General features: G+C 31.5%; 1 long non-coding RNA gene across 1 annotated transcript; it reads right to left on the reverse strand.

Annotated features, from left to right (window-relative positions):
• Positions 1-1,995: 1,995 nt before the first annotated feature.
• On the reverse strand, positions 1,996-7,675 carry LOC107901322 (uncharacterized). Its single transcript, XR_005916879.1, has 3 exons — positions 5,868-7,675; positions 5,552-5,606; positions 1,996-2,054 (listed from the first exon to the last, which is right to left on the reverse strand). It is a non-coding gene; the product is annotated as an uncharacterized lncRNA (long non-coding RNA).
• Between the last annotated feature and the right edge of the window lie 15,311 nt (positions 7,676-22,986).

A 22,986-nucleotide genomic window follows, 5' to 3' on the forward strand; every position in this document is an offset into this window, starting at 1 on the left:
AAATTAATCAGCCTTTAATGTTTTAATTACATTTTGAGATAAAGAACAATTCCTTCTGATAATTCTAAATTTGTTAAACTCTAGTTTCCATCCTAATTGTGAAGTACAAATAATTGATTAGACTGCTAACACTATTGATGAAGTAAGCTTAGCAAGCTTTTTCTCTAAAAGGGAAGTCATCCTACAATGCATTTCAGAATTCAAACTGCAGAAATCTCAGTGATAAAATAATATTTAACGTTTCTTTTGTTCCAATTGACTCAAGCAATTAAAGTTCATTAAGTTCTTGATACCTTCCAGAACAAAGGCGGATAATGCAAATAACATTGTAACAAAACAAATATCTATGAACGTTCATAGAACTTTATTAAGAGCACGTTTGGTTCGCTGTATTGGATTAGAGATGTATTGGATTAGATTAGAGGTGTAATGGAATAGAGGTGTAATAGCAAATCAACTGTTTGGTTGAATGTAATGGAATAGAGGCGTAATAGTAAAACTGTGTTTGGTTGAATGTAATAGAGGTGTAATAGCATAATGGAGAAAACTAAAATGACCAGAATACCCTTAGCATAAATTTGTTTTGGTAAATGATTATTGTTATTGTTATTTAAATTTTAATAAGATTATTTATTATCAAAAATAAATAATTTAATCATATTTAAACATAATTATTATTTAATATATTTTAATTAAAATATATAATTTAATAAAATTCTTAATAATTAGCAGAAATTTGTTTTGGTAAATTATTTTATTTAAATTTTAATAAGATTAATATCAATAATAAATAATTTAATCATATTTAAACATAATTATTATTAAATATATTTTAATTAAAATATATAATTTAATAAAATTCTTAATAATTAATATTCTTATATGAATTTACTCAAACCATAATATATGATACTGTAAAATATAAAATAACATAATTATTATTAAATATAATATAATTAAAATATATAATTTAATAAAATTCTTAATAATTAATATTCTTATATGAATTTACTCAAATCATAATATATGATTATAACTAATATGATTTAATTAAATATATGATTTAATAAAATTTAAAATTATTATAACTAATATGATTATAGTTTATGAATTTGTATAATTTAAAATAATAATTATTACATATAATTTAATAATAATATATAATTTCATAAAATTCTTGATAATAAAAATTTTCTTATATGAATTTATACAATTTAAAATAATTAATATTAAATATAATTATATAGTGATATATAATTTCATAAAATTCTTAATAATAAAATGTTCTTATATGAATTTACTAAAATCAATATATAACTTGAGAATTATATTATGCATAAACATAATTAACTTATATTAAGAAAAGGTTAGATGAAAATGAAATTGTACATTAAAATCCATATGTTATATAGTTTTACAACATCAAAAAGTTTGAACATTGATATTTAATGGTAAGAAAGAAATCTCCTAACCCATTCCAATCGGGCAACTGAAGGTAAACTAAAGAAAACGATCATTTGAGTTGGATGGTCGGGAATTTTACTCAATGCATCATATCGTTGATCGTCGGTTAAACCTTCAATTGACCATAAGGCTGAATATAAATTTGAAGCTCTCTCTTCCATATGTTGTTCTGACTTCTGCTGAACTACCACCTCGGAGGCAAAACTCCTACTGATTTGATCGCCAACGGCCTGGATTTTCTCCCCGAACAAAGTGGCAGCCTCATTAAATGAAGAAAACACATTATCACGAGCATCAGATTTCTTCTTTCTCTTGTTTGAAGATGAGGAACCCCCTTGGTCTCGATCTCCTCGCGGATCCGTACCAGAAACATCCATGTCATCTAAAAAGACGTCAGCTTCGCAGTCATAGAATGTGTTTCTCTCTTCATTCATATCTGTAGTACGCTCATCATCAGCATGTATTTCTTCAAGAACATCAGCAGCTGTTTGAGCATCTCTCCCAGTTGCTCGATCTCTTGCGTATATGGTAGTAAGCTGGTCATAGTAAGGGAAAGTACGAAATCTGAATTGGGCGGCTTCTTTGTGACTCTAAAAAAATGAGGAAATCATATTAGTCGTAAGTTTGGTAAAAATAATATAATAAAGACTTGAAATAATCTTACCTTTAAATAGGACTCCCAAACCGCATCTTCAGCAACAACGAGCTGCCTATGCTCGTCCCAACCAAAACCGCTATTGTTTTGGCCATTAAGCATGTCGTAGACGATTGACCACTCCCTTTTAAGTAACCTAATCCTTGATTCAATATTAGGTTTCGCCTTCAACATTGCATTTGGTAAAACCGTTTGTAGCATTCTTTCCAACTCGTTCAAATAACCGGCTTTGAACCCGGTATCAGCATTAAATGTTCCAACATTGTGCAGGTCCACCATGCTGGAAACTAATGCTGCATCTTCCTCGGGAACCCATTTTCTTTTGCTTCCTCGAGAAGCTTGAGCATTTGATTCTGGAACACCTGACATAATGATCTTAAGAACAAAAAAAAAAATTATATTAATTACTATTTTAATATCATGATTCAAAAGGTCAACACTTTATAAAATCTAAGTAATTAAGTTGAATATCATGAATCAAAAGTTCCATAGCACAAAAAATTTAAAATTATAACACATGCTGAATTAGAAGAAATTATATTATAATTTCTGTAGTTTAGTACAATACAAAAATCAATACAAAAGTTTCACAAAAGTTTCACAAACTAATTTCTAGATGCTTGCCATTCATCGAACATTTGGTTGGCTAGTTCCATCCTCCAAGTAGCCCAAGCATCCGATGGATGAATATTTGTGATATTCGGTTCATCGTCATCCACCACATTAATTGTAGGTAATCCTTCTCCCACCTCCGCTTCAATGGGATCACTACTCATATGGGTTCGAATAAAATTATGGAGCAAACAACATGCAATAATAATTCTATTGTGCACCCTTACAGGATAGAACGATGGACTCCTAAGTATTCCCCATCTAAGTTTTAATAAGCCAAAGCATCTTTCAATGACATTACGTGCTGAGGCATGTTTCATATTAAAAAACTCTTGCGGAGAACTTGGCTGATAACCCTGACGCCACTCGTTCAAATGATATCGTTGTCCTCTAAATGGTGCAAGAAATCCCTCACAATTTGTGTATCCAGCATCAACTAGATAATAACAACCTATAAAATAAGTTTCATATTAAAAAATGATTAATTCAGCACACAAAGTGTGATCTTAATGAATAAATCAAAGTCCTCTAACTATACACTTTACCATGAGGAACTTTTAATCCATGTCTTCTACTAATGGCATCTCGAAGAACCCGTCCATCAGCAACTGAACCTTCCCAACCAGGAAGAACATAAACAAATTGCATCTCAGGTGTACAAACACCTAGCATATTTGTTGCTATGTCACCTTTTCGCGTCCGATATCTAGGTTTATCAACTGTTGGAACCCTAATCTTGATGTGGGTTCCATCAAGAGCACCTAAGCAATTCTATATCACATGATATAAAACCTTGAGTTAGAATACTAATTTAAATCTAAATCAAGTAAATGTTGTTGAAGCTATATATAAAACTTAGTCCTATACCTTAAACCATTTCCACCTTGTGTCAGAAGAATCGGCTGTAATTGGCTCCGGGTTTTTAAATAACACATCTTGCAAGCGTATGACAGCATTTAAAACACTATGAAATGCTCTGCTAACAGTTTCCCCGGACCTTCTAAAGTGATGCTTGATAACTCGATTTTTCAGGTGATGGGAGATGATATGTAAAAACATTGCTACTTGCTCGTCAACAAGCATGAACCTTGTCGACTTCAATCCCCCTATCGATTCTAACATCTCACATAATTTAAAAAAGGCAGCTCTATTCATCCTAACTTGTTCAATACAAGTCTCGTCACTAGCATATACAAGCCTATTCACATAATCCCGTTTTGCATAAAAATCTACGGTATAGGACCTAATCCTTGGTCTATGTAGGCTAAGGCTGGCACCCATTCTAAATAAGAACCAAACCGCGATTCTACAGATTTCCAACCATATTGTCACAGCAATACTAATTCTTTTACGCCTCACTTTGTGCAATTAAAGGCAGACGAGCCATTACTGCAACATTTTAAAATTAGAACACACTATCAAAGAATTGAAGTTGCAATTACACATTATCGAATAAAAATAAACAGCACAAATTTAGAACACACGAAGCAAAAAATTATCTACTAAATGATATCGTTGCAACTTTAATTTCATTTCTTTATCAATCACCCAAATAATAATGAAAGAGTATATTTAATTACTGATGATTAGTTTAATTAAGGTTTTCTTATTTCAAAATAAGTAAAATGAAGAATGAGGATTTGGTTTAATAATGAAATTGAAGTTTTATAACTTTTATAACATTTTAAATGGTAATTTCATTTTGTAAAAATATATATAACTTTGAAGAGGACTTATTTTTTACAAGAATTGTTACTTATCTGTCTAGTATCAAGTTTAAAAATACATGTTTAGCATTTTTTCATCAAAAAATTATTATTATTAAAATTTCAGAATTCTATAGAATTTATTAATTTAACAGCCAAATTTGACTTTTTAAGTAAAATTTGTATAATTTTATTTATCATATTATATATACGTTAATTTTAAAAACTTCCTTACACTTTCACAATTATAATTTATGTATTATAGGGAAATCATATTATGAATGAGGAATATTTTATGTATAATGTAATTGACTTAAAATCTAAGATAGAATTAGACAATAATAAATTTCAGTCCATTTATCCATTTTTATAATTAAGATAACATTATTTCCATTATAGGGGAAAAATAATGTTTGAATCAATTAACATTTGTTTTAAATAACATGTATTGCGTGCATAAAAGGTTAATTATAATCCATGAGCATTTAATTTCTTCAAAAACTTATATTAAATTTTAATATATTATGTATAATTGAGGTAAAATTAATTGAGGTAAAATTTGAAGGTTGGTATTTGTTAGATTATAACTAAACTCATTATAATTTGGACATTTAAATATATTGATTAGTTAATTAAAATCACCCAAATTAATTGACCTAAAATGATATCGTATAAATATATTGATTAGTTACTTAAAGCATGTTCAAAGTTTGATCATTGAAATTTTTTTTTATTGATGATTAGTTTAGTTAAGGTTTTCCAATTTCAAAATAAATAAAATGAAGAATGAAGATTTAGTTTAATAATGAAATTGAAGTTTTAAAACTAGATAATAACATTTTAAATGGTAATATAATTTCATAAAAAATATATAACTTTTATCTCATTTACATGTACAAATTTATCTCATAAAAGATTTGTAGGCATAATGCTCTTTAAACAAAATGTTACCTAATAGTAAAAACATATAACTTGGCTGATAAATTCAAAAAGAACAATGGTCATGCAGCAATAACCATAACCATACAAACAAAAGCTTTAATGAGCATTACAAACATACAAACAAAACCATATTCATTTGGGAAACAACAGAACCTACTACATCAATACTAACCTGTAATGCTCAAATCTGGGACGACTGCGATGTGGAAGTGTTGGAAAAATGTTACCTGTAATGAGAAAAGTGCTCGGATCAACCTTTTTTTTTTGGGGAAAATATTTATGCTATAGCTAAATATAGTATATCAAAGCACAGAACAACCATACACCAATCATCATCCATGAGCCATATTTTAAATATGATATCGATCAAAACAGTATCTAGATAGTTTATTAAATCCCCTTGCCTACCAATCATCAATACTTACAATTATGCAACAATCACCTTTTAAGTACTTAAATGGACCGTTAACTTTCTAGAGTAGTCTTACCTTCTGCTCTATTCCAGGAACTTTGAGAACTTTCTTATTAACCTCTCTCTTACTGCAAAAACATAAGAAAAATAAAACATTTAGCCACTGGTTATAGGCTTATAGCAGATACTGATAAGCAGGAACACAAAAAGAGGGAACTATGAAACTATTAAGTCCAATTGCATAGCTTTCAAAGGATTCACTGGATTTTCTTTGTTCTGTATGATACCAGGCGACAAACCATTAAACCCAATTCCAAGTTCAATAACCTACACTGAACTGCCTCCTCATTTCCCTCATTATTTGTAATTAGTTCTCACCTCCCTTTTCTTCCTAATAAAAGGCCGAACCAGCAAGTGTCCTCTTTTCATTACAATATGAGAAGACTAGATAATAATTTTTCTTTTGTTTTTCAAGAATGCTGGAAGCAGTCATGGCACAACCATAAAACCAACCATATTAAGTAAATTCAGTGCCTAACATCCTACATGTAGTAAGTTGCACTCAGTTAATACATAACAAACCACTGGCCTCTAATTCCCCCACATTCATCCCCATTAGCAAACAACACAATGCAGGCATATGTATCATCAACCGAGCAAAAAGATTCAAACTAACTACAAAAGTGATTTGATGCTCATAATTTATCCATCAAACCTAATTTCAAAAGGAGACAACAACAATTGATAAGCTAATTTAGCCAATGATTTGGCTGAAGAATGTAGGAGAAACATCATTTGCTTTAGATATGCAATCATCAAACATGACCAAAAATTTCTAGTTCATAGCATGAGCAATAGCATGCAATTATCTAGATTCTAGAGGTTCATAGTTAAGACAAAGCTTAGCATCGAACAAAGTAATCATCATTTGATGTTCCTTGGCCAGTATCCAAGAGATAATTAAAAGAGAAAGAAGCAACATTGTTAAACATTAAAAAAGGGAATGGCTGTTAGGATAGGAGCAAGTGTCCTCTTTTCATTACAATAATTCTTCCTAATAAAGAACCAAGCCCCCATACTGTACAGAAAAAATAAAGCAAAATCTGCAAACAGTTTCCTGTTTATTCTTTCTCCAACTCATAGCAAAGAATAACAAAAAATGGAAAGGGAGTGTCTTTTGTAAGCTTTCTTAATTTAAATGAAGTCCGCAAGGCAAAATTTCACTGTATATATGTATATAATATTTATAATGAGCAGAATTTCACTGTATATTTAAAAAGTCATCCAATACTTGATGGCATCTACAAGATGTAAATTTGCAGAATTTATTAGTATGATACAAGTGTTACCTTTTTATCATGATCCAATGCCAAGGCCTCATTATCATAACTTTTTGATCAGTGAACACACAAAAACTTCATTTCAATCAAAATCACTTCAATGTATTACTATTATTTTGGATTATGCAAATACTCAGAAATACATGTCATTTCATATTATACCAAAGTTTTGAGTACCTGAGAATCTTCCCAGTTTGTTCATATATCAGACTATGACCCCTTTTTTTATAAAAAAATAAATAATTTCAGATAGATAATTGACAAAGCAGAGAAAGTCTAACATGAGGGACAAGAACCTGTTAGATTAGCCAAGGTGACTGCCTGGCACCCTCACAAAGAGCTTCTGGTTCTTTTCCATGGTTGATACAGAGATTTTGAACCTCTTTGAAAGATGCAGGCAAGTCATCATTGGCTACCAAACACGACTCTTTTCATCATGTAAGACCTCTCTCCTTCTCAGTTTTTATGCACACCAATGGTGAACACAATTCTTGGTATTTATATATTTTTAAAAGCAAACTCTAGTTGACATTGTTAATGGCTATGTCACAGTCCATATAAATGGAATATATTCTGGTAGTCTTGAATGGAGAATTCTTGCACAAGGAAAATGTTCTTTTGATGAATTTTATTAATAAAAATAGGATCAAACATCTATGATATCAAATGAAAAGCCACATCTTTTGATGAAATCATTGACTCTTTTTTTTTTCTTTTAATTGGTGACAGAAAATAGGGGTTGATAGTGGACAAGTTGAGCAATCATCAATTAGCTTTACAAAATGAAAATCCCAGACCAATATCTCTGCCTTTCCATTTTTGGTCTACCCTTTTAATTGAATCCCTATTGGAATATATTCTTCTTTCTTTTTAAGTAAAGTTGAAAATTATGCAGAGGCAACAATGGAAGTAAAAGAGAAAATTGCAGATTACAAATGTTCAGTTGCCATCTTTTTTCTTTCTTTGGTCTAATATTCGTTTTATGCTTCGTTCTTTTTCTAATATAACCTCGTTCGATAACTAAAACTACTGAAGAATAAAAGATTCATAACCATGAAATCAGCATTAAACTACTGAAGAGTAAAAAACCACAAGCGCAATTATACAATAATTCCAATGAAAGCAGCTTTAAAAGCAGTGCATCCATATACACAATAATCTCGATGAAATAAGCAACAATGAATAAAATAAAATAGCAATTTCAGCAGAAATTAACTTGTAGGAACTAAAACAGGTAACACTTAAGGTGACGATTAAGCTTAAAAAAGTAAAGAGAAAAGCATGCAGAGGGGTTATCTACAATTGGGAAAACATTGAGATACATGTACTACAATTGGCAGATTATTTTAGGTCAGAATTAAAACTCACCTGATATTGGATGCTACGTGATGACCCGAAAAACGCTTCACTCTTTTTTCAATGGATTAAGCTATCAGGAATTTCCAATTTTGTGAACATATTGAAGAGAAAAAGAGAGAGTTTTGGTGTGCGGCGCAGATAGGGTTGGGAGGAAATGGGGAAGGGAAATTAGACGCCGAGACGAGAAGAAACGATGACGACAGAATAATCAACGGAAGCAGTGGGAAATGGGAGGAGAAAATGATTAGGACGGAAGAGGAGAGGGTCGGGTAGGGAGGGAGGGAGGGTAAAACAGGGAGATGGGGAGGGAGGCCGGAAGTAATAGCTAATACAGCGAAAAGGGAAGGGATTGGAAAACACGGGAATTTGGGGATTAGGGGTGTAACCGATTACGCGCGTAATACCTATTACAGCGAACCAAACGCCGGAATAGGGGCGTAATGTAATACGCACGTAATCGGGGCGTAATGGATTGAGTAATACGGCGAACCAAACACGTCCTAAAAGGTTGGGGAACTTAGGGCTGCTGGGAAAAAAGGGGAATGAAATTCAGAATAAGGGGGAAAACGGAGGAGAGCAAAACGATGATGTTTTGCCTAAAAGAAATCAAACTTTGCAACGTTTATCTAATAGCGCCGCTAAATCCCTACATATTAAGGCGTTTAACTGAAAATGCCACTAAAAAACCTACAAACACGGTGACGTTTTGATTAAAACAAAATAACATTTTGTGTCGTTTTTCACCTGGCGCCGCTAAAGTCTGATCTTTTGCGGCGTTTTACCAAAAACGCCACTAAAGAAGCAAATAAACAAGCATCGTTTTGATAAAAACAGAATAACTTTTTGCGGCATTTTTAGTATAGCGCCGCTACAGCCCGACATATTGCAGTGTTTCACCAAAAACGCCACTAACAAATCCTATAAAACGACACCGTTTTTATTAAAACAAAATTCCTTTAAATTAAATTTGTTTCTATATTTGAAAGGTTTAATTATTTCTTAAATTCCTTTAAATTAAATTTGTTTTGTTCCAAATTATATATTTAATTTGTAAAATTTTATAATTGTGTATGAAAATAATTTTAAATAATATGAAAACTCGAGCTGGATATGTCTTCTTGAGGAAGAATACGTAGTTTTTTGTATCAAAGAAGACAAAGCTTATGATGTTACGATAGAATCGAACAAATTAGAAGGATCAAAACAATCCAAAAGAAGTTCATGATTGGTTAATTGAAATGATAATTCTATTCCTTTGACTCTTGATTTTACTTCAAGTATTCGTGTCTGAAACTTGTTTCAAACATGAGCACGAACATATGACATTCTAAGAACCCTACAAGTATGGGTGAAAAAGGCTTGATTAAAAAACACTAATTAATTTAAACCCTAAACCTCTAACTCTTAAATCCTCTAAACCCTAAACCCAAAACCCACAACTTCTAAACCTTAAACTCTAACCCCTAAACCCTAAATACTAAACCCTTAAACCCTAAACTATAAACCATAATCCCTAAACCCATAATCCATAAACCTTAAATAGTAACTCCTAAACCTTAAACCATAAACCATAATTTATAAACCCTAAATTTTAAAACCTAAACCATATACCCTAAACCATCAACCCTAAACTATAATGATAATTAATTCAATATTTTAAAATTAATACTATCTCTTTTACGATTATATAAGAAATTATTTAATATATAAATTAAAAAACAACCAGTCGTGTACCCAAAAAACTTTAAAATTTAATATATAAATAATAGTCTCTTAATTTTTTTCATTTTTAACAAATATTTTTCTATGTTTTTACTTTCAAAATTTTTCTACGTGTCTTTATTTTTTACTGAAGAATTTAAATATTCAATTAAAAATAAATTGCATTTTAATTAATATAATTTCTTTACGACGTTTTTCAAAGAGCGCCGCTAATGCTCGACCTATAGCGGCGTTTTTCAACAAGCGCAACTAATGATCGACCTATAGTGGCGTTTTTCAAAAAACGCCGCTAATGCCACTAAAGCTCAACATAAAACGACGCCGTTGTGCTTAATTTTTTGCAGTGTTTTTCAAAGAGTGCCACTAATGCTCGACCTATAGCGGCATTTTTCAAAAAGCGCCGCTAATGCCACTATTTAAAGAAGCACCATCACCTACAGTTATCATACCTGACCCGGAATAAGGTTGACTGACATGAAGGTGAGCAAAATCATTGGTTAGATGATGTGTTGCACCAGAGTCAGGAAAGCAAGAGGAAACAGATAGAACAACAACAGTAACTGAATTTGCTTGACCAATCTCATTAGAAGATCCAGTAGGTTAAATTGCACCAATGGAAAAAGTAGGTTAAATTGCTTGACCAATCCTTAACAAAATTGCATCAGTTTCAGAAATTTTTATGTGTAACCAGTTTAGTCTCGAACCTTCTTAAAAGCATGTTTTAGATCTCGTACACCTATTTAAGAGACAATGTGGTTATAAATAAATGTGATATGATGATACATGATCAATGTATATGAAATTTTTTTATAATGATGTGAATTGTTCGTTAATGCCTCTTAACCCTAGTTTGGCAACGGATACGGGTTAGCGGTGTTACAAAAGATTATATGCTTGAGCTGTCACCCAGTAAAGTTTTGATCAAAACGATGAAAGCATCGATCCACAAGATGTCCAAGTTTCCTACATAGTTGGCATTGCAATCGATTATTATATTGACCTCGTCCTCTACCTGCATAACTGCTCGGAGCACGAGGTATGCATTGTTGTACTTAGTTCGAACCAGACGAGAAAGGATAAATGCCTAGTGATTGGTCAAAATTTTTCACAACAAATTGTGCATCGTTGATGTTCAGAGAAACACACAGAGAGTCTCGTAACCTTGATTTAGCATCCATAAGACTAGAAATCACGCTCTCAAGATCATAGGGTTCCTTACTAACAGTTATAACAGCCACAAAAGAATCATATTCAAATGGTAGATCGTTCAAGATTGTGGCATTTTTTTCAACTTCCGTTGCGGCATTTCCACAAGTAGCTAGAGTGTCATAGACTTATTTGATTTTTGTGATGTAATCACGTATTAAAAGATCTGCTTTCATCATGGCACGTAACTGACAATGGAGATGCATGACTTTGGTGGTTGTACTGGTGGAAAACAACCTCAGCAAAGTATTCCAAATAGAATGAGAAGTTTAAACACCAACCAATCTAGGAAAAATATATGGATTGATAGTGGACAACAACCAAGAAGCAAGAGCACAATCTTATTTTTTATACCTACGAAACTTAGGATTGACCACCACTGCCTCACCTGTGGCGGACATGACGAATCGTATTGGTACAACCACAGTTTCATCAAGAAAACCATTGAGATCATTACCATGAACCGTAAACAGCACTTGTTGCTTCTAGCGAAGAAAATTGTGATCATTAAGACAAACACTAATTTACTTAGTTGTAAAGGATGGACTGGCCTGATTAGCAATAGGAATAGATGATAAATCCATAAAAGATAAATAATTGTCCATCTACTAGTCGAAAAATAGATACTCTGATACCATATGAAAATGACAGTACTCCGGTGACAGCTATGAGGAAGACAACCAAAGATAACAAGGAAAACAGCAGCAACAAAGTTAACGACTTAGAAATAGATAACAGTAGAGAATAAAAGAAAATTTGGTTTATGTATTGCTTCAGAAAAATTACTCTTCCAATGTATGCAAAGTATGATTTTATAGACTTAGCAAGGAACTAAGCAAAAAGCTTTCATAACTGACTTAACAACTTAACAACTTCTTTAACAAACTAATTCCTCCAGGTTGTTTTGATATTGTTCAATAAGATGAAATAAATAATCAAGAAAATGATTAGGCTTGATGGTTAGGTACCACCCTCATATCATAGAGGTCTTAGGTCCTATCCATACCTCATCCCTTTCTTTTCTTTTATATTTCAGCAAACTAGGATGAAAAACACTCTAAAATAAATATTAAATGGAGTATAAACTTATTAAGTACGGGTAGCAGCCCAATGGTTAAGCACCCTCCTTTTCCCTTGCACCCATGTTTAAGCCACACCATTTCTTTTCTTATTTCCATTTTATTTTCACCTAGATGGATTAATTGCCCAAACAGCCCTTAAAGTTTGAAAACCCTAGATATTTAGTCTCTTTTTCAAATCAAAATAGAACTATAGTTTCCTTTTTCCAATTAAACTAAAAGTTTTGCTTTCTTCTCCTTATTTCCCCCTTTCTTTTTCCTTATTCTTCTTTGCAAATATTTTTCTCCCATTGTTGAAATTATTTTTGTTTTGCAACCCGAATCAAAGTCCATCCCTGATATTAACTCATTTTTTTCAGACTCAAAATCGTCGTTAGAAACCCCTTAATCTACCAAGAAGCGGTAAGTACATCTCAAATCCTGAAGTTTGATTTTGAATCTTTATAGATTTTCTATCTAACGATAATATTGTGAACGATTAAACCATCTCTCTTGATTTTTCATCGAATATTTCAACAATATTGACGAATTTTGAAATCCATTACTAATTCTTGCATAAATGTTGTTTGAAGGTCTCGATTTAGGTACCCCGAATCAGATTTGAACGAGAGGGATGTCGTTCGGTCTCCTTATAACATGTGTGTATTATTTTACAAGTGATTTGAGGCAAATTGTGCCTCAAAATAGGGCAACACAGCCTCATACACGACCATGTCCCCCTTGAAACCCTAGTTTTTTTATTCTCACACGACCTACGACCCTTTGCATGATTGTGTCTTCCCTGTAGGTTGATTTTGCAATTACCACATAGTCACAGTCTGTCACACGGCTTAGCCACACAACTGTGTACCCCCTTTACACAATCTAGGGCTTTCCACACGGTCTAGTCACATGGCCGTGTGTCTGGAGGTGCTCATGGATTGGGCTGGGTCCAGCCAAAATTTTAGGCCCGAGCCGAAAAAATGGGCCTGAAATTTTGCCCAAGCTAGGCCTGGATAAAAATGTTACAACCCAAGCCCTGCTTGACTCGACCAGTATTAATTTTTATATTATTTTTTAATGTAATTTTTTTAAAAATATAATACATTAAAAATACTAAAAATATTAAAATACATGTTTTCCAAAAAATTGAAAATAAAGTTTTTTAAAAATATTTATACTTAAATAACACTAAGATAGGTGCAAATGAACAAGCAAATGCCTTTAAATTAGTAACAAAATTGAAAATAAAATAAGTGTTATACAATAACAACAAAATAGTAGCAAAATAGTGAAAAACAACAAGAAGATAGTAAAAATAAAAATAAAAAACAACAAAAGAAAACTGTAGTTTTTTTTTTTTGCATATTCGGGTCGGGCCAAGAAAGCTTTACCCGAGGCCCAACCTATTTTTTTAAATGGACCTTATTTTTTTCCCAAGCCTATTTTCTGGGCCTATATTTTTATTTTTATTATTTAATTTAAATAATATATGAAATTTAAACAAACAGGACCTACACCATTGATCTAGCCAAAATGCTAATGTGTAACTCAAAGACATGTTATCATGTGGACTCATCATCAACTAAAATTTCCTCAAATGCCTATGTACGTACTATATATATATCATACATGATATGATACTGCCCTTAAAAGCCCCATTTTTCTGATATAACATATTTACTTTATGAGAATCATATGTATGGTGTGATAAAAATGTAAGATTCAATTGAAAATAGTAACATAATTTTTTAATTCGGGATTTATTTATTATCTAATGCTTAGTTTTGTTGAAGAAAATGTTTAGTTTGAGTTTTGGAAAAAAAATTGGGAAGTGAAGAAATTAACGTTTTTATCATAAATTCCCCTTCAATAATCCCGATTTAATGCAGAATATAGCACATTTAAATCGATTGGTTAAATTATGGAACGTGGAACCTATGAAGTGTAATAATAAGTTGGAGATACTATAATTCAAATAATTATCCAATCACTTGTTTACAACTGAATAATATATTTTTTAAAATTTATGTCAACTGAATTAGGGAGCCGTGGATCTATAACTGAAAGGCTTCGATCGAATGGGGCTAAAACTTTCAGAGGTGTTGTTGGAACGACTCCTACTATGCCAGAATATTGGATGGAGTCGATGAAAAGGATTTTGGAGGATCTAGATTGTACTCCGAAGCAAAAGCTGAAAGACACTGTGTCCTTGCTTAGAGAAGAGGCCTATCGTTGGTGCTAGTTTGTGGTAAGGGGTACGTAAGCTGAACGCATAACCTCAGAATATTTCCAAGAAGATTTCCAAAAGAAATATGTGGGCACTTGGTACGTGGAGGCCTGCGGGGAGATTTTATTTAATGTTTCATATTGGATTTTTTAAAAAGTCTTAAATAATTATGATGATTTTGTTTAATTTATTTTATTTCTATATTTTAAGGATGGTAAAAGATTTGATCTTAATGTAGATTTTAATCAAAATTAATTTTATGTCAAATTTTATGGATTGCTTGCTGTGCTATTGAAACTTTAATAGAATGTAAGATGTTTAGGTAAATTTACTTATCACATCACATGCTTATATGTACCTAGTGTGACAGCTTGTTTTTTAGTGTTGTCCGAAACAGTGGTTTTAGGACCACAATTCTGACGTGTGAGTTTGTAAATATTAATTATTTAATATTTAGGAGGTTATTAGTATTGTATCAAATTTTAGACTAGTAATTTAAATGTTGAGATAGTTAATTAAGTAAAAAGGATTAAATTGTAAAAGTCGCAGAAGAAAGCCATTAATAGATTATATGTGTTAAATGGATATTTAAACATGAAGTGAGGGTCTTACAAGGTAATTAAACCTTATTTAATAATAGTGGGTGGTAGGTAAATGAAAATGAATTAAAAATATGAAGTAATGGTATTTTTGTAATTAAGTTGAAATTAAAACAAAAGAAAATGTAGAATGGTGTCATCTTTTTCATTTCTTCTTTTATGTTTGCTGAAGCTCCATGGAAAGAATTGGGGGAGCTTTGGTTTGATTTCGTGCTTGCATGTAAATGTTTTCTTGGTTCGTTTTTCATGAATTTTACGTTTTTGTGATTGTTGTATTGATATTTAACTAGTTGAGGGACTACTTTGTAAAGTTTCCAAAGTTTAGAAAAATTAATATTAATGTTCTTGAAGTATTTTTTATATTTTTTCTTGTGCATGAAGCTTGATAATATTTTTCATCTAATTTGTAAAGTGATTTTTAGTAATTTTCATCTTTAGTGACTAAATTGAAAATAAACTAAAATAGACATGGTTTTTCTTGATAAATCTAGAATTTTAGGGCTATTTTAGAATGGTTAAAACTTAGGTTAAACGGGTTTAAAGTTTAATCATGAGAAATATGCTTGTTTTGGTCTTAAAGACCAAATTGATTAAAGTGTAAAAGTTTGGGACAAATATGTAAAATTGTAAATAAGAAGTCATATGTTTTAAATTGAATAATATATGAAATTAAGGCTAATAATTGAAAGAAATTATTTTATTGATCAAGAACAAGTCAATGACTGAGGGAAAGGGAAAGTTGTGGAATAGTCTTTGAACTTTTTTTCACTGTTGTAGTCTAGCCCTGGTAAATTTGTTCAGTTTATTTTGATAAATTTTACAACATGAATTGAATGATAATTTAGTTACTGATTGTTAAATTAAATATTTCGATGTTAAATTAGTATGAATGAGAATAATAAATTGTTGGACATTGTTTAGCAGTAATATCTCTTAAGCTAATGAATGTAGGATAGAGTATATGATTGACATGCCAATAGGTTATAGTGCGTGAGGTATGGAGATTGTTTAGAGATGAGATGATGGTTCCTGACCTATGATTTTACACTTAATATATTGTAATCCAGCATTTGTTGCGAACTATCGTGATAAATTACAGTGATTTTGACGTGTTATCGGGGATGCATGTAAAGCCTTCGGGCTTGGCACTTAGTGCCTAGGCATGTTTTTGGAGGGATGGTAGCCTGCGGGCTAGGCACTGGGTGCCGAGGCATGTTCTCGGTTGGATTGAATCGTTTGAGCGTTTGGCGTGTTTTAGATTGATAATTGTGTACTCATATCCATATATCGTTCATCAGGCAATGTTGCTTGTGTTAAATGTCTTGTTGATAAATTCATTGGATGATTATTCATGAATTTATTGATAGTATTGTGGCTTGTAAATGAATGATTTTGTATGGGTATCTCATACTCACCTGTTATGGATTGTGGTTGATAGAAAATTCTTACTTTTTAGTATTGTTATGTTTAATTCGGTAAGCTTTTTCGTTTTAACTATTGAACTTACTAAGCTCTATAGAAGCTTACTCATGTTATTTATCTTATTTCCTTGTAGATAACGTTTTGTGGAGTCGAGCGATCGGATCAACTTGAAGATCACACTATCCAGATACATTTTGGTAGATTTTGATATGTTTATTTTGGGTTATATGGCATGTTATAGGTGTTTTTTTGTATATGTTTAGATACTTATTACAAATGTTATATTTTAAGCTTGGTATAAGCTTACTTGTGTAGGTGCCTTTAATCTTGGTGTGAATATGTTCATAGAAAGTTGTTTTGGTCATGTGATATAAACCTTATTTAAGTGTTTGAATCATGGTATGAATGAATGTGAATGATTAAGAGAAATGATAAGTTTGGCATGAGTTTTATATTACTATAAAAACCCTTAAAAATCCTTATTATTTATATTTTTGTAATATAATCTATTTCCAGTACTACTTATATCTTTTGGTGTTTAGGTTGAAATTGATCTAGTCTCCTTTGGGTTCGATCCTTGAAGTACTTACTTACTCCGTTGTAACTATATTACAACTCGACTTGTATACGTATTGATACCACCTCAATTTTATATCTTTTGCTGCAATATTCACACTGTGGATGTTAGTATGTCTGAAGGCAATCAATATGTTATATTACATGATGAATTGATGTTGAATTGAGAATGATGGGATGTGAATTGAATTATGTGATGATATTGCAAATTGGTTACTCTATTAAATGTACAGGGCTATATTTCGGGTTAACTGATGATACATTACGGGTACCAGTTTGAAATGCAGATTGACTAATTCTAGTATCCGTCTTGAAAGCCCGATTCAGGTTAATAGGATTATTGCAAATTGGTTACTCTATTAAATGTACAGGGCTATATTTCGGGTTAACTGATGATACATTACGGGTACTAGTTTGAAATGCAGATTGACTAATTCTAGTATCCGTCTTGAAAGCCCGATTTAGGTTAATAGGATTATATCAATGTGTTTTTTGTTTAAATGCAATCGAATTTCTGTAGTCATACAATAGAGTATGTGAATCAAATGAAATTGAGCCCTGGGGGTCGAAACGGTTTCAAACACGTCGGTATTGAAGATATAAAGCTTGTTAGGTCCAAGTTATAAGTTCATGGTAGATAGGTGCAATCTTCTTTTGTTTTCATGTGCAATTTAGGTTATGTACCAGATCTTGAATATCGACTCAACATCAAACCACCAATCCTGGACTCAAGAAAGTTTATATCAGTCTTATTTTGTGTTAAGAAAGGCATGTACCTAGGTTGAGTCATTTTGGTGTTAATTATGTTTATATTCTTGTGTATGTATATGAAGTTGGTAGTTGAAGTTTGATTTAGATTGAATTTATGTGTGAATGCATATAATGATGTGTGAATGCAAAATTAATATGGAAGTCCAGTATGATATGTTGATAATTAGATAAAGATGACATATTTTCGTGATGGTTGGAATGTGTTTAAGGTATATGTATTGGTATTTAGAATGACTTGGTTAAATGAAAGGTTGAATGTTGAAGTTGGTGTTGGTGTCGGTGTCGGTGTTGTGATTAATGTGGTTATTTGTTTATATTTTGGTATGTTTTAATGCAGGTAAAGAAAGATTGTTTTGGGTACAAATGATAGAAGGTTGGGAATGGGTTAGAAATAGGTACCAATGGGTAGATTTTGGTCAAAATAGCTTGTGACATTGCAATGTCGTTCGAACATCGTAGTGAAGAGGAATGACCTAAAGGGTCACGGTGTAACAGGAAACTTGTCATCTCGATGAGGCAATTATAGTGAGTGACGTTGTGATGTCAAGTGGCCTAACCACATGACGTGACAAAATATTTTTCGTCATCATGACGTGGTAAGAAGGACGTCACGACGTCGATCTTGCATTTTGAATTCTTCACAATTAGGTCCTATTTGTAGCTCAAGTTAGCTTAAAAACTTATGTAAGCTTGGATAAGACTCGAAATTGACTATATTTCATGTCAAATATATGTTTTAATTGAATTTCAAATATTGACTGCTATGAAATGTTTGAGCTTTAATCGTAACTGCCTTGGCAACGAATGTGACATCTTGTAATTCAAACACGACGATCGGGTCGAGAATCAGGGTGTTACAACATTGCTCGTCGCAACATCGACCGACAATGAGTCACGTCGCGATGTCGAGTGGCTTGAGGTCACGAAATGAAAAACTGTTTGGTGACGTCACAATGCGGATGAGGTGACTTCACGACGTCAACCTTGAATTTTCAAAACTTTACAGTTTGATCATATTTCATGCTCGGGTTAACAAAAAATCTTTAATAAGCTCGATTAAGGCTTGAATTTAATTGTGTATCATAATGTGAAAATGTTGATTATATGATTGAATGTTTGAATGAATTATTTACGGTGTATTAGACGGTAGTTGCTCCGACAACAAATGTAACATCCTATAACTCGAACTTAGCAATCGGGTCGGGCAAAGGGTGTTACAACTTGTGTTTTGGGCTAGATGGATCCTTATCATTCCCAAGTTTCAACCGAATAGCTTTCTCTGCTATTCTCATACCACGAACTGCTTCGAGTATGGGCTCAGAAAAATTCAAATCAAACACAGATCTAAAATTTATTTCCTTTACTTTTAGTGGGAAAGTAAAACTCTCCCTAAAAGAAACCGGCAAAATTTTTTATTCCTGGAAAATAGAATATATAATTAGAAATAAATTCTCACTATTTTCGTGCATAATAACAATATCTCAAAAGTTGTATGTAACTTATTATGTTTGTAGCCCTAACAGTGTCATCTATTTATAGAAAAATGAAGTGAAACCATAGATGAATTAGTAGAACAGAAATAATACTTAATTTAATAGAAAAACCAATCCCCTGGTTGAACTAGGAGAGTGGGGGCCTAATAGGGTGTGTCTTCCTTCATATGTATTATGATAGGGATTCGGGTCTCTCCTATATTGGGTCCAATTATATGTGTTTCCTAAAATTTTAACATAACACTTTATAATTCTATCCAATCCAATACATGTTTCTCTATTCCCAAAATAAATATTATTTGGTAAATTAATTTAATTTTCCAATTGAATAATTTTCTCAACTAAATTCTAATTTTGTTAAAATCATGACAACTTTACCGTAAAATAGTCTAAGAGAAAATATATTTAATTTTCTACATTCAACGGATTCACAATGACCAATTAATTTAATTCCATTTTCGAACTTTAATTAATCTATTAATAATTCAAAAAACTAAAAACTTAACTCTCAGGTCATTTCCGTACTTAGTGAGAAAACCACATTCATTTATGAATGTTTCTCATTTTTCTAACTTTACCATTTCTATCCTTTTTTGTTCATTTCATTCAACAAGCAATTCATTTCTGGTTTCAACGAGCTAGCAGAGGGACCGATTGGACATATGTGTTTATGGCTCAAATGATTTATAATTAAGTTCCAACTTTTCACCTATTAATTATAAACTCATTTAGTCATGAAGTCATTCCATTATAGTATCATGACTGAGCTCTCCCTAATGACATACCATTATGAAAGCTACTCGATCAGTTCTTATCCAATGACCTTGTCATAAATGTGTTACCCTCATAGGATATCCTTAATCTCTTTGAGATAAATTCGCTCACCCAATATGATCCTATTTGACCTCATGATAAACATTATATCTCCCTTCATGAAAAGTCAATTACTATAAAATAGTAATTAAGTCATTCATCACAAAGATGAAAAGTCAGTTACTATCGGGCTTTTACTTACATCAAAATATATGAGTCATGCATACATAGTCCATCATCCACTTAGGATTAATGTGTGCCACACTATGAACGTCACAAATGAGTAAATCCATAAACGGATTCAGGATCTATTCTATTTGGATCTAGTTTGATGTGTTATCATTTCAATCAGCCACATCTATGTCTCTATCTTCTAGGAGTCATTCACTTCGATACCCAATACAAAACATCTTCGCAATTGGACTTGATAGATGACATATTAGTCTTTCAATCGGTTTTCTCATTTTCGATTAGACTAAGGACATGTTTAGGTTTGTCTACTAATATAAATTGTCTTTCTGTATTATGATCCAACCACGTAATACCACTTAGTATTAGTTAAACATTAGACAACTAGTGATCTAATATTTGTTTCTATTTTGCTTTACATGCAAAAACCATAAGAGGACATTATACAAATGATATTAATGCAATTCAAGAATAATTTTATTAGCCAATCTATTCAGAAATATTATAAATATACAAATAAATACGCTACACTTAGGACACCAAATCTAACATATATGAATATATAATGTATATTAAATATTTTCAAGTAAAATTAGAATATTATTTATATATGAATGTATAATGTATATTTATAATTCACAATATGCAACAATCTAGAGCGGAAAGAAAGGGAAAGAAATATGTATATACGAAACGTGAGAAAGGAATGAAATTAGTTGGGAAAGTTATGTGATTTTCTAGGTAATTCTTTTTTAAGTTTTGAATGAATAAATGTTTTCATTTTGTTCAAACAATATGTTTATTTGGCATCTTCTTTTAGTGAATATTTGTGCCATTTTACATATAATAAATTATTTTGTTGGAGACTTGAGAATAATTTATTTCTTGAATTCATTCCAATTAAATTGTGAGTAAAATATTCACTACAAAACATTTTTTTAATATTGTACATATAAATTTCGAGTCAAAATTTTACTTGAAAATTCGGAGTCAAATTTTATTAATAACTTTAAAACAAAGTTATAATTTCTGACAATTTTTTTTTTAAATATAAAGTTATAATATTTGGTTTGAGTTTTAATCCAAGGTTCGTCTGATTTGATCTTAGATGGATATAAATTGATTTAAGTGTCATATTGACTAATGTCCACGAAACCAATTAAAAATCTGACTAAAGCAAGTGCGCCTATCAATTAATAGTATAGCTACGGTGAGCAAATATATCGTTCCCACGAAGACTAAAAGTACTAGTAATTACCATCTTTCTATCATTTAACCGATAATTTTGAGTGATTGATTAAAACTAAAATTAACTAATTTAATTAACTACGCACGCGAAACCAAACAAATCAGGAAAATAATCGAATAATAACCAAGAAGCAAAACAATACGCAGGAAAGAGTTCACCTAAATTTCATCTGTCATTATTAATCTAAATTATGCAATTTCTTCACTTAGTATCTTGATCAGTAGAAATTCCTAAATTATGCTAATATCTCTCTTCAAGAATAAGACCAATTGACTCTAGGTTGATTAATTGAAATTTCTTTCTAATTAAAACTCCTATTATCGCCTTAACTCTATCTATGGATTCCCCTATTAGTTTTGACTCTAATCCGGTAAATTTATGTCGTCTTATTTCTAACACTGCATGCAACTCCACTCAATTACGCAAGATCTACTTTTAAACATGGTCTATTCCTCCTCTGATTTAAACACATCAAACATGGATCAATAGTCAAGAAATATTAAACCAAGAATTAAGCAGATATAATTGAGAACAATATCTAAGTCTTTATTGCGTAAAATAGAAATCAAACGACAAAATTCATCATAGGGTTCATCTACCTAGGTATTTAAAAAATTAGTTCATGCTTGCAAATAAAAATATTCAAAACACAATATAACGACAAGAAACAAAGAAACTCATGATAATCTCCGAAGAAATCAAATGTGAATCTTCAATCTTGATGGAAATCTGCTTCAGAGTCCGCTTCAATAGTGTTTTTCGAGTTATTTTCTTGAGTATTCTATGACGGCTCACTCCTGTCTTCTTATTTTTGTCATATATAGGTCTCAGAATGCCCGAAAAACTTTGAAAATCTCGTTTTTTTTTTGCTATTTGGAGTGCAATATAAAACATGTTACTTTTAGTACTTATCATTGACTAGCTCTTGAAATAGGTTTGGACCTCCTTTATTCAGTTGATTTGGATTGAAAGACGGCTTTCCTAAAAAACAACTTTTATCTCCCCCTCCACGGTTGTACTAGATTGAAAGGAGGGCTTTCTTAAGAACCAATGCAACATTCTTTAGAATTTTAAGTCCTTCAACTTTTTTAGAGATCTCTCAAGAGATCTTCTAGGCTTCTTGTACTTGTGTGTATGTAGAATGACCTCTTTTTATAATGCCAACTAC

The sequence above is a fragment of the Gossypium hirsutum genome, chromosome D08 (assembly GCF_007990345.1).
Source record: "Gossypium hirsutum isolate 1008001.06 chromosome D08, Gossypium_hirsutum_v2.1, whole genome shotgun sequence".
Taxonomy (NCBI): domain Eukaryota; kingdom Viridiplantae; phylum Streptophyta; class Magnoliopsida; order Malvales; family Malvaceae; genus Gossypium; species Gossypium hirsutum.